Source organism: Chenopodium album, chromosome 1, assembly GCF_948465745.1.
Source record: "Chenopodium album chromosome 1, dcCheAlbu1.1, whole genome shotgun sequence".
Lineage (NCBI taxonomy): Eukaryota > Viridiplantae > Streptophyta > Magnoliopsida > Caryophyllales > Amaranthaceae > Chenopodium > Chenopodium album.
Genome location: NC_137834.1, coordinates 14,349,845 through 14,360,169, shown reverse-complemented (window position 1 = coordinate 14,360,169; position 10,325 = coordinate 14,349,845). Strand labels below are relative to the sequence as shown.

Genomic DNA, 10,325 nt, shown 5'->3' with positions numbered 1-10,325 from the left:
CAACTGGTTCTAGCGATTCAGAGAGATCATCAGACGCAGAATCAGAGATGACGGCTCCAAATAAGCTTAGTGATTATTCACAACCAAAGCTTACGGATTTTCCACATCTCACCCCTCCTCCGGCTCTTGATGGGGTTCAATTTGAAATTAAACCTCAATTTATAACGATGATAGAGAGGAAGCAATTCAGTGGAGCCAAGGGTGAAGACCCGAAACTTTACATTACCGACTATTGTCAATATTGCAACACCATCAGGCAAGCCGGGGTCACTCAAGACCAAATCAGGGAGATTCTCTTTCCTTTCTCTTTGACTGGAAAAGCTAAATTGTGGTTTAATGGCTTAAATAGAACTACACTTGCTATAACTGACTGGGAAACTCTTGTTTTGAATTTCTATAACAAGTATTAACCTGCTGAGAGAACAACCGTACTACGGAGTGCAATCCAGAACATTGCCCAAGAAGCCGATGAATCTTTATATGAGGCTTGGGAGAGGTTCAAAGATTTACAAAGAGATTTCCCTCACCATAATTTAGCGCAATGGTAGTTAATCCAAGCCTTTTATAATGGCCTTGGAAATTCTTCTCGAATAATTTTAGACTCTGCAGCTAGTGGGAGATTTATGAATCTTGATGTTGAAGATGCAGTTCAGGTTATTGAAGATATGGCGATACACAATTCCCAATATGAGAATCCTAGAGGATTTTCTAACAAGGGGAAGCATAGTGTCGACTCTGTATCGTTTTTGCAAGCTCAACTAACCTCTATTTGCCAAAAATTAGATAATCTGAGCACTGCTAATGTAGCTAATGTTTCTGCGATTAATAATAATTTTAATGAGGCTTTCTGTTAAAATTGTGGTATTGTAGGTCATTGGGAGCAAGATTGCAGGAGTTCCGTGGAGCAAGTTAACGCCTTCAAAGCTTATAGGCAGAATAACCCATACTCCAACACTTACAATCCTGGGTATCGGAATCATCCGTACCTTTCCTACCGGAGCACTAATGTTCAAAATCCACCAACACAAGAACCACAGGCGCCACAGCAACAGCAGTAGAAATATTATCATCCCAATGCTAGCCAGTAGAACCAACCACAACAACCCTCCTCATCTTCTGACCCTTCGCTGGTGGAAATTAGAGCATTGTTGGCTAATATGCAAAAGCACATGGAGAGCAGAGATGCGACAATTGATCAAATTCTAGCGCATAATAAAATTGTAGATAATCAAATTGCGCAACTCTCCGCTACCCTACAAGCCCGCCAACAGGGAGCTTTGCCGGCGCAGCCAACCCGGCCTACGGATCAAGCATTTGCAATTACTCTAAGGAGTGGTTCAAACTATGAAGGGCCCTCGATGCCCGGAGTTGATGAACCTGTTTTGTTAAATAATGCTAATCTTAATTCCGTTAAACCAAATAATGTAGTTGATAGCCTTGTAGGGCTAAAGGATAGTACTAACATATCTAATTCTACATTGCAGGGTACAACTCCAGAGAAGGTGGCTACTCCAGACAAGAGTAATAATGCTCCAAAGCCAATTATCAAACTCCCATTCCCCAATCGTCAATTGAAGACAAATTTGGATAAGCAGTTTGGTAAGTTCCTAGAGGTGATAAAAGATTTGAAGGTAACAATTCCCTTTACTGAATTGATCACAAAAATCCCCTCGTATGCAAAATTTATGAAAGAAATATTGACGAGGAAAAGGTCTATTAGTGAGGTAGAGACAGTAGCTTTCACTGCAGAGTGTAGTGCCGTACTTCAAAATAAGTCTCCACCTAAATTAAAAGATCCGGGTAGTTTTTCCATCCCCTGTCATATTGGCAATCTCTTGATTGATAATGCATTATGTTATTTGGGTGCTAGTGTTAGCCTCATGCCATTATCTGTATGTTCTAAGTTGAATATGAGTAAATTAAAAGCTACCAACATAACTCTACAAATGGTCGATCGTTCTTTCAAATACCCCTTAGGTGTTTTAGAGGATGTCCCCGTTAGAGTAGGTAAATTTTATATACCTGTAGATTTGTTGTTCTTGATATGGGTGAGGATATGCAAACCCCAATTATTTTGGGTATACCATTCCTTAACACTACAAGAGCAGTCATAGATGTAAGAAGTGGTAAGTTAACATTATCAGTAGGGGATGATAAAGTTGTTTTTAATCTGAATAATGCCCCTAAAAGCTCCATGAATGAGGAGAAATGTTTCAGTGTTAATGTGGTTGTAAATTATTCTAACAAGCCCCAAGCTCTTAAAAAAGATCCCTTAGAGGCGCTATCTTGTGTTGCATCCTTTTCAGATGAGATCTTTGCTTACGGACAAGCAAAAGTTTGGCTTGGGGGAGTTTGATGTGTCTATTTTATACAGTATTTTACCCCCGTCCCTAGGTCATAATTAGTAGTGTTTTTGGCTCTTTAGAGCCACTTTTTTTACTAATTGGTGTTTTCTAGTATTTTCGTAGATTTGGTTGACTTTTGCAGGGATTTATGCTTTTGGAGTATTTTCCCGAGATATTTTGGAGCAATCACGAGCATTGGAGAAGCACGACTAGATTTTATAGCCCAGGGCCGGTTAGAGCCATCGAACCGGTGATTAAGGGCTCGGTATAGGTGATACCGGGGCATTTGGCCCGAGTATTCAAGACCAGAAGAGGAAATCCAGATTGGCCCGAAGATTTGGAGCCCAATCGAAGTCCAAATAGTGGCCCAAATGAGCCGCCCGACCAAAAAGGCTGGCGCCCGGAGGCGCGCACGGCCGGGCGGGAGAAGCTTAGGCTAGCGCTTGGTGACGCGCCCAGCCGGGCGTGAGATTAGTAGTAATGAGCAAAAAAGGTGCGCCCGATCGGGCGCGTGTATTTCTTAGGGGACGATTAGTGTCGTTTTAATTAGTTTTAGTTTAGGATTTTTGTACAGAGTATAAATACTCCTCTGTAATACGATTTGAGGATATCTTCTTCTCCTCTTTACTCTTCCTTTACTCTCTTAATTATTCTCTTAGATTTCTTTTCTCTAAAACCTTTGTTCTTAATTCTACTCTTAATTCCAGATTTATTTTGGTAACGATTTCTCTTCTCTTAATCTTAGTTATTTACTTTATTCTTTTTATCATGTCTTGCTTTATTACTTTGATTAGTTTAGATTTAATTATGTGTGAGTAGTTTTATTTCTAGGGTTTGTGGGGATCCATAAATAATATGAAGGGGTAAATTGTTGTTGTTAATTATCAATGCTAGATTAATTTCCTATTGATTGATTTAATGCTCTGTGACTAGATTAGGCCTGATCTTTTATGCTTGAGTTTGACAATATTGTTTCGAGATTCGACATATGAGAATTAATGTTTAGGTCTAGTTTAAATAGGCAGGTTAATTTATAAATGGTTAAGTCGAGATTCGAGAGATGAAATTTAATAACGGATGATTAATTCTGTGATTGTAATACATAGCGAAAGCCCTTTACAATCTGGTTAATTGATGCATTGATGATTGACTATTATTGATTATTGGTATTGCATGATAATTTCTTATTGAATTGTTTTAACGTTTTACAATAGCGGCTTGTAAAAGTATAACAATATTGAATTAATGAATCGAGCAGATGTTAATTTGATATTAAAGGCTATTTTCAATAGGAACTTAGATCTAGTAAATTGCGAGATCCTGTTAGATCCATGTTGATTAATAAATTGCGAGAGCCTGTTAATCATGTTATTTATGCAATGTCAATGATTGATTACTATGTTTTACCATGGAGTATTATTTATTGGTGAACCTATGCCCTAGATCCTTTTATATATTGTTTTCTCCCTATTCTCAATCCTCGTAGTTTAGTTTCTTATTCAAATATAAATATTGGTTACTTCATAATCTAGATTATTTTAGTTAATTAGGAATAGAAAGACTTGTTTCCCTGTGGAGATCAACCCTACTTCCCTATCTACTTTAGTTAGAGGATTTAGGTATTTACTTTTGATTTGGGGATACGACTTTACCCTATCAGTTGCGCTGGTAAGTCTAGCGCAATCTTCTGCGCTACGCGCGGATGGCGCGCGCAACTTATTTTGATGAGCGCGCCACCTGCTCATGTAAAAACTGATTATTTTTTTTAATTTTTTATATTTTTTCAGATTTGGCTCATGGAGCGTTTGCGAATAGTTGATCAGCCACAAAATATCGAGGCTAATGGAGTACGAACATTCCCTGGACGTCAGATCCTTTACAAGCACAAGAATGAAGTGGAATGGACGTCGTTTTTCCGTCACGGGGCTCCTAACATACGTTTTCTGATTCCTTGGTGGAACATAAATAGTATGGTTGGGAGTAGTCTCAATTTCCCTTACATTAGGCTTTTAGTCCTATCTAGTTTACTTAAAATTTTCCTTACAGGATGATGAGACAATACGTGATGAAATAGATTATTCCCCCGCAAGACTGTGATGCACCCAAAGATGTGACTTTTAGACCCGAGCGAATTTTTCGTAGGATAGAGTATTGGTCAAGTCTTCCAAGGTGGGTAGTACAAAATCCCGCTGCGAGTATTGTATTATCTTCCTTTTATAAAGCTTGGATAAATGCGGCGTATTAGGGCGAATTAAACAACGCCGGATCTCAATATCAAACTGCCACAGCTCGCAATCCACCTAAGCCTTTAATGCATTCGGCCACCACTACCCCTCCTAGTGGCCAAAACAAAGGAGTGAGAAGAATATATGACTTCTCATCTCCTAAGGCGCGTTCGAAGAAATCCAAAAGGAAAGCTCCCTCCAAACCCGCACAAAAAGGTGTGATAATCAAGGAACCTTCGCAACAAACTCGAAAGAGGACTCTAACAAAAGCTTCGGAAAAGGGAAAAAGGGTTGAAAAGGCTCCTATTCCTAAATTGAAGAACAATGTATGGGTAAAGAAGAAGACTGTAGGAGAAAGCTCTAAGGTTTCTGAAAATACTGCGATGGAAACTACTCCTCCATCATCCGTGACAATTGAGGATATAGTGAAGCCTTAGAGTGTTACACAATTTCGTTGTGTTCTCTCTTTTTAATTTTTTGAATAAAGTGTAATCACTACTATGCCCCTTTTCTTTATTTATGATCTAGTTCAACAATGTCTCCCCTGTTTTTTTGAATTTGAATGAAATAAAAATGAGCTTTATGTTTTGATATTTTGATATGACCAAATCATATAGATTGCCTACGTATTTGTATCACGAAATCAGGTCATTGCGTAGTTCTAATTCTTTTATTATGTATATTTTATTTTTCTTTAGCTCCTTAGGTAGAAATTAAATGAAAAAAATGAAATTAATCAAACTTTGTTTAAAAAGAATTAAATCAAAGTTTAATTTTTATATTTTCCGAGTACATGTTTATATTCACAAAACGCCCTCCTTTTATCGTAAGTAGAAGTTGCAACTTCGTTCAAACAAAAAAGTCCGGGTTCGTAGTTTACGATCAGGTGGCGCGCGCAACAACTAAGGTTGCGCGAACCAGTCGCGCGCAACTATTTCAATTGTGCGCGACACATGTAATACGAGTGTTTCGAAAAAAAAAGTTTTTATTTTCTGCGCTATTACCCCCCCAAGTGTGAAGATTTTTTTCGTGAAGTTCGATAAAAAATCTGAACACTTAGAACGGTTTATCATTTCTAAATTACCCCCCCAAGTGTTATGTATTTTATCGTGTCATTCGGTAAAATGCATAACACTTAGAATCTTTCAATTGAATGCTATTTAAAGTTGTATGAATGAACGAGTTAATCCGGATTTCATATGTAATATTTCTTAAGTCTATCAATGTTTATTAATTGGCGAATTTCATCTCCTCCAATGTCCATTAATCTGACGGCTCCTCCTGATAGGATTTCAATTACGCTGTAGGGACCTATCCAATTAGGTTTGAATTTCCCTCTTGGATTGGTAGGTAGACCCCTAACCTCTTTTAGTACAAAGTCACCTTCTTTTATATTTCTGGGTTTTACTCTTTTATTGAAATGACGCGCAATACGCCTTTGGTAGACTTGTACGTGATGCAAAGTTCTTAATCATCGTTCATCGAGCAATAAAAGCTCCTCATACCTCGCTCTTACCCATTCAGCTTTCGGTAGCTTACTTTCGAGTATGATGCGTAAGGATGGTATTTCCAGTTCGACTGGTTGAACCGCGTCCATTTCGAAAACTAAGGAGTATGGAGTTACTCCTATTGATGTTCGTATAGACGTTCTATAACCCCATAGTGCGAAGTATAATTTATTCGGCCAGTCTTTATAATTTTTTGCCATTTTCTTAATGATGACTGTTATATTTTTATTTGTCGATTCTACAGCTCCATTCATTTGAGGTTTGTATGGGGATGAGTGATGATGTTTTACTTTATAACGAGTTAAGAGGGTCTCGACATCAGCCTTGAATTGAGATCCCTTATCACTAATTAGTTCATGTGGAACTCCAAATCTACAAAATATGTTTCGTTCGAGAAACTTTGCGACATGTTTAGAAGTGATATTCACATAAGAAGCAGCCTCAATCCACTTGGTGAAGTAATCTATGGCTACCAATACGTACTCGTGCCCTCCTGCTCCATTTGGAGAGAAACTTTTCCAATTATGTCAATTCCCTAAGTTGAAAAGGGCCAAGGGGAAGTGAGATTATATAGTTTGGATGGTGGAAGGTGTTGTAAATTAGCAAACTTTTGGCACTCTAGACATTTTTTGATATATTGTAGGCAATCATGTTCCATAGTGGACCAATAGTACCCTTGTCGTGAAATTATTTTTGCAAGCATTTTACCATTCATGTGAGGTCCACAAACACCTTTGTGAGTATTCTCCATAAGGCGTGTGGTTTCGGGTTGGTCTATACACAATAAATTTTGACCATTAGGTTCTTTTTTGCATAATTGACCATTTAATAGACCGTATTGAGCCGCAAGTGTTCGTAAGGCTCGTTGGTCTTTCGATGAAGTATTTTCGGGATATGTGCCATGAGTAATATATTGGAGGATATGATCATACCAAGGATTGTGATTGTTTCCTTCGATGTCATTTATTTCCTCTATTGCGTTGCAATATGATGGTTTTTCTCTTCTATCAACGCATAATGGCATCATATTCAAGTGATCTGGAATGTTGATCATTGAGGCTAATTTTGCTAGCGCATCGGAAAATTGATTATCATCCCTTGAAAGATATTTAAAGTCAATATGTTCAAAATGCTCGATGAGTTGCTCTAGGTGTGCTTGGTATAATATCATTGTGGAGTTCTTTATTTTCCATTTTTTCAGTATATGATTTATAATAAACTGCAATCTCCATATACCTCTACTTTTTGCACACCTATGCTAGCTGTTTCTTCTAATCAAATAATGCACGCTTCACATTTTACGGCATTATTAGTAACCCCAAAGTCTACTTTGACAGAGATTAGAGTATGTGCTCCCTCTGGACTTATGAGTAATACTCCTACGCCACATCCCTTTTGGTTGGATGCACCGTCAAAGTACATTACCCATTTTTCATCTTGTGTCATGAGAATCTCTTCATCCGGAAGACAAGTAGTTTCTGCATGACTTGTTTGAATTGGATGTTGAGCCAGAAAGTCGGAAATTACTTTTCCCTTCATTGATTTTTCTAGAATATATTTTAACTTAAATTTGGCCAACATCACCAACCATTTGGATATTCTTCCTTGTATAGGTGGTTGTTCAAACAAATACTTTATCGGATTTTGTTGAGAAATCACATGAGTATTGTGTGGTAGCATATAATGTTGTAATTTTTTAGTTGCCCACACTAATGCTAAACTTGTCTTTTCTAAGGTGCTATATCTCGTTTCATATTGGATGAATTTTTTACTTATGTAATATATTGCACGCTCGACTTTTTCTACCTCTTGTGCTAACATGGCACCCGTGGCCGTGTCTGTAACTGTAATGTATAGCCTAAGAGATAGTTTGGGTACGGGTGGTGCTAAAATTGGTGGGCTTTTAAGATAATCTTTGATTTTCTCAAAGGTCTTTTGGCATTGATTGTCCCATTCATGTTTTTCCTCTTTTTTCAATTTTTTTAATATTGGCTAACAAGTCATAGCCAATTTGTTGATAAAGCGACTAATGTATTGCAGTTTTCCAAGGAACCCCCTAATTCCTAATGTATCGCATGTTCAGCCGTGTTATTTACCAATATATCAATATGTGGTAGAGGAAAATCGTCTTTAGGGCTAGCCTTATTAAGGTCCCTAAAGTCGACACACATGTGAACTCGTCCATCCTTTTTAGGGACTGGGACGATGTTCGCTACCCATTCTGGATAATTACATACGCGAATGAAACCAGCGTCCAATTGTTTTTGTACTTCTTCTTTTATTTTTAACGCGACGTAAGGTTTCATTCGTCGAAGTTTTTGTTTTACTGGTTTAGATATACAGTTCAAGGGAATGATATGTTCCGCAATTTCCCTATCTATTCCAGGCATGTCCTTTTATGACCAAGCAAACACATCTTCGAATTCTTTGAGCGTCGATATGAGTGTCGATCGCTCTTCTGGATTTAGAGTTAAGCCAATTTTTACTTCTTTGTTTTTTTTCCTTGGTCCTATATTGATTGTTTCAGTTTCTTCAATGATAGGGTTCTTTTGTTCTCGTTCATTCATTAGTTCAACCAACTTATTAATATCTTCATTAGATTGATTGTTATAGCATTCGAAAGATTCAATAGAAGGCATATACTCGGAAATAGAGCTCTTATTATTAGAATCAAATGAAAATACATTAAGAGAAGAATCCTTTTTAGAATCCTCGTCCTTATAACTAGAAAATAAAGACTCAGTAATGGCCACAAGGCCTAGATTCTCAGCTTCCCTAGAGGCTATAATAGATTCGTCGTCCGATTCTTTAAACATCTTCCCTTCGCCTGTGACGATTTCCAGCTTATCGCCTTTTTGATTGGTCCACTTGAAAGATTTCCTCCACCCATGCTCCAAGGTTTCATTAGAAGGGGTGATCAATAAAGTTGGGTCAAAAGCTTCATCTTGGATGGCATTTTGATTGGTCATCGCAGCGACATAATTTTGTTCTAGTCCAAATAGCAAGTTAAATTCTTGCCTATCATAGCACCCTGGAATTGGGTATTTTGATTTAACGATACTAAAATCGTCATCCAAGAAGTAGCAATCGTGAAATATTTTGAATCCAGGCTTCTTGATTCCTTCCAAAACTAGTGGTTCTGGAAATTCATAGCGTGGGGAGTCTTCTCCCTCCCTAATGAATTGTCCATTAAGGGTTTGTTGGTAGGATGGGAGTAAAGTGATTATCCCTTTTTTGTTGTTGTCTATACGTGCTTTGTTTTTCGCATCGTGAGACTTCAATTCTTCTTTGGTTGGTTTATATTCTAATCCAAAGGAGAAGCTTTTCTTTGGGATAGGAAGTAAGAAAGATTTCTTCATTCCTATTCCTTAAGGCATCTCAAGAAAGTAACTACTTTTGAGTAAGATGTTGTATACTATCCGGGTGGAATATGGATCAAGCTTGAAAGGTTCTTGTAGACACCCATTTGTGTCTCCCCAAAACACAACCCAGTGATGAGTACTTTTTGCATCAAATCATAATCGAATGAAGTGAAAGTGTGGAAAGTCTAGTGTTGCGGATAGTTTTAATTTCTTTTCTCATCTCTCTGTTTTTGAAAACTTATTTTAAGAAAACAGCCAATACAGTTTGTTTGGTCCATGATATGAGTCCAATAGTAGTGTATTTGTATGGGGCTTGAAAAGAGCTTTCCAACGATATATTATAAGCCAAATTCCGATGAATAATGAGGAAGTTATGGCCAAATTACTAAACTGGGCCCGGTTTGAGCCTTATATGCGGCCCAATTATCTAGGGGAGGGCCTAATATGATTTATCATTCCTATTGCAATTAGGAATGGTTTTAGTCTTCTAGATTCTTCTAGAAGGTTCTTTTCATTCCTAATTAAATTAGCATTGATAAATTGACTTTTGTTAACTTTTCAGAGTTTTAATTAAAATCAAAAAGCATTTTCGAGGAAAAGATACGATTTTATCCTCCAGTACGGCAAACTTATCTGATTTTCGAAAATGCGTTGAAAACAGCCCTGGCGCCTGACTCCAGGCATTGGCGCCTGGAACCAGGCCGGGCGCCAGCCATTGGCGCCTTGTGCTAGCCTTTGGCGCCTGGCGCCAATTAGCCAGGGTTAGCGCCAGCTCTGTTTTGCGTGCGCCAACCTCGTTTTGCGTGCGCCAACCTCGTTTTGCGTGCGCCAAGTGCTCTGTTTTGATATTTTATCTTTTTTGGCTGATTTCTCTATAAATAACGT

The 10,325-nt window shown here is 37.9% G+C and overlaps 1 non-coding gene across 1 annotated transcript; it reads right to left on the bottom strand.

The window, feature by feature from the left end:
- Positions 1-428: 428 nt before the first annotated feature.
- On the bottom strand, positions 429-535 carry LOC145566562 (small nucleolar RNA R71). Its single transcript, XR_014095447.1, has one exon. It is a non-coding gene; the product is annotated as a small nucleolar RNA R71 (small nucleolar RNA).
- Between the last annotated feature and the right edge of the window lie 9,790 nt (positions 536-10,325).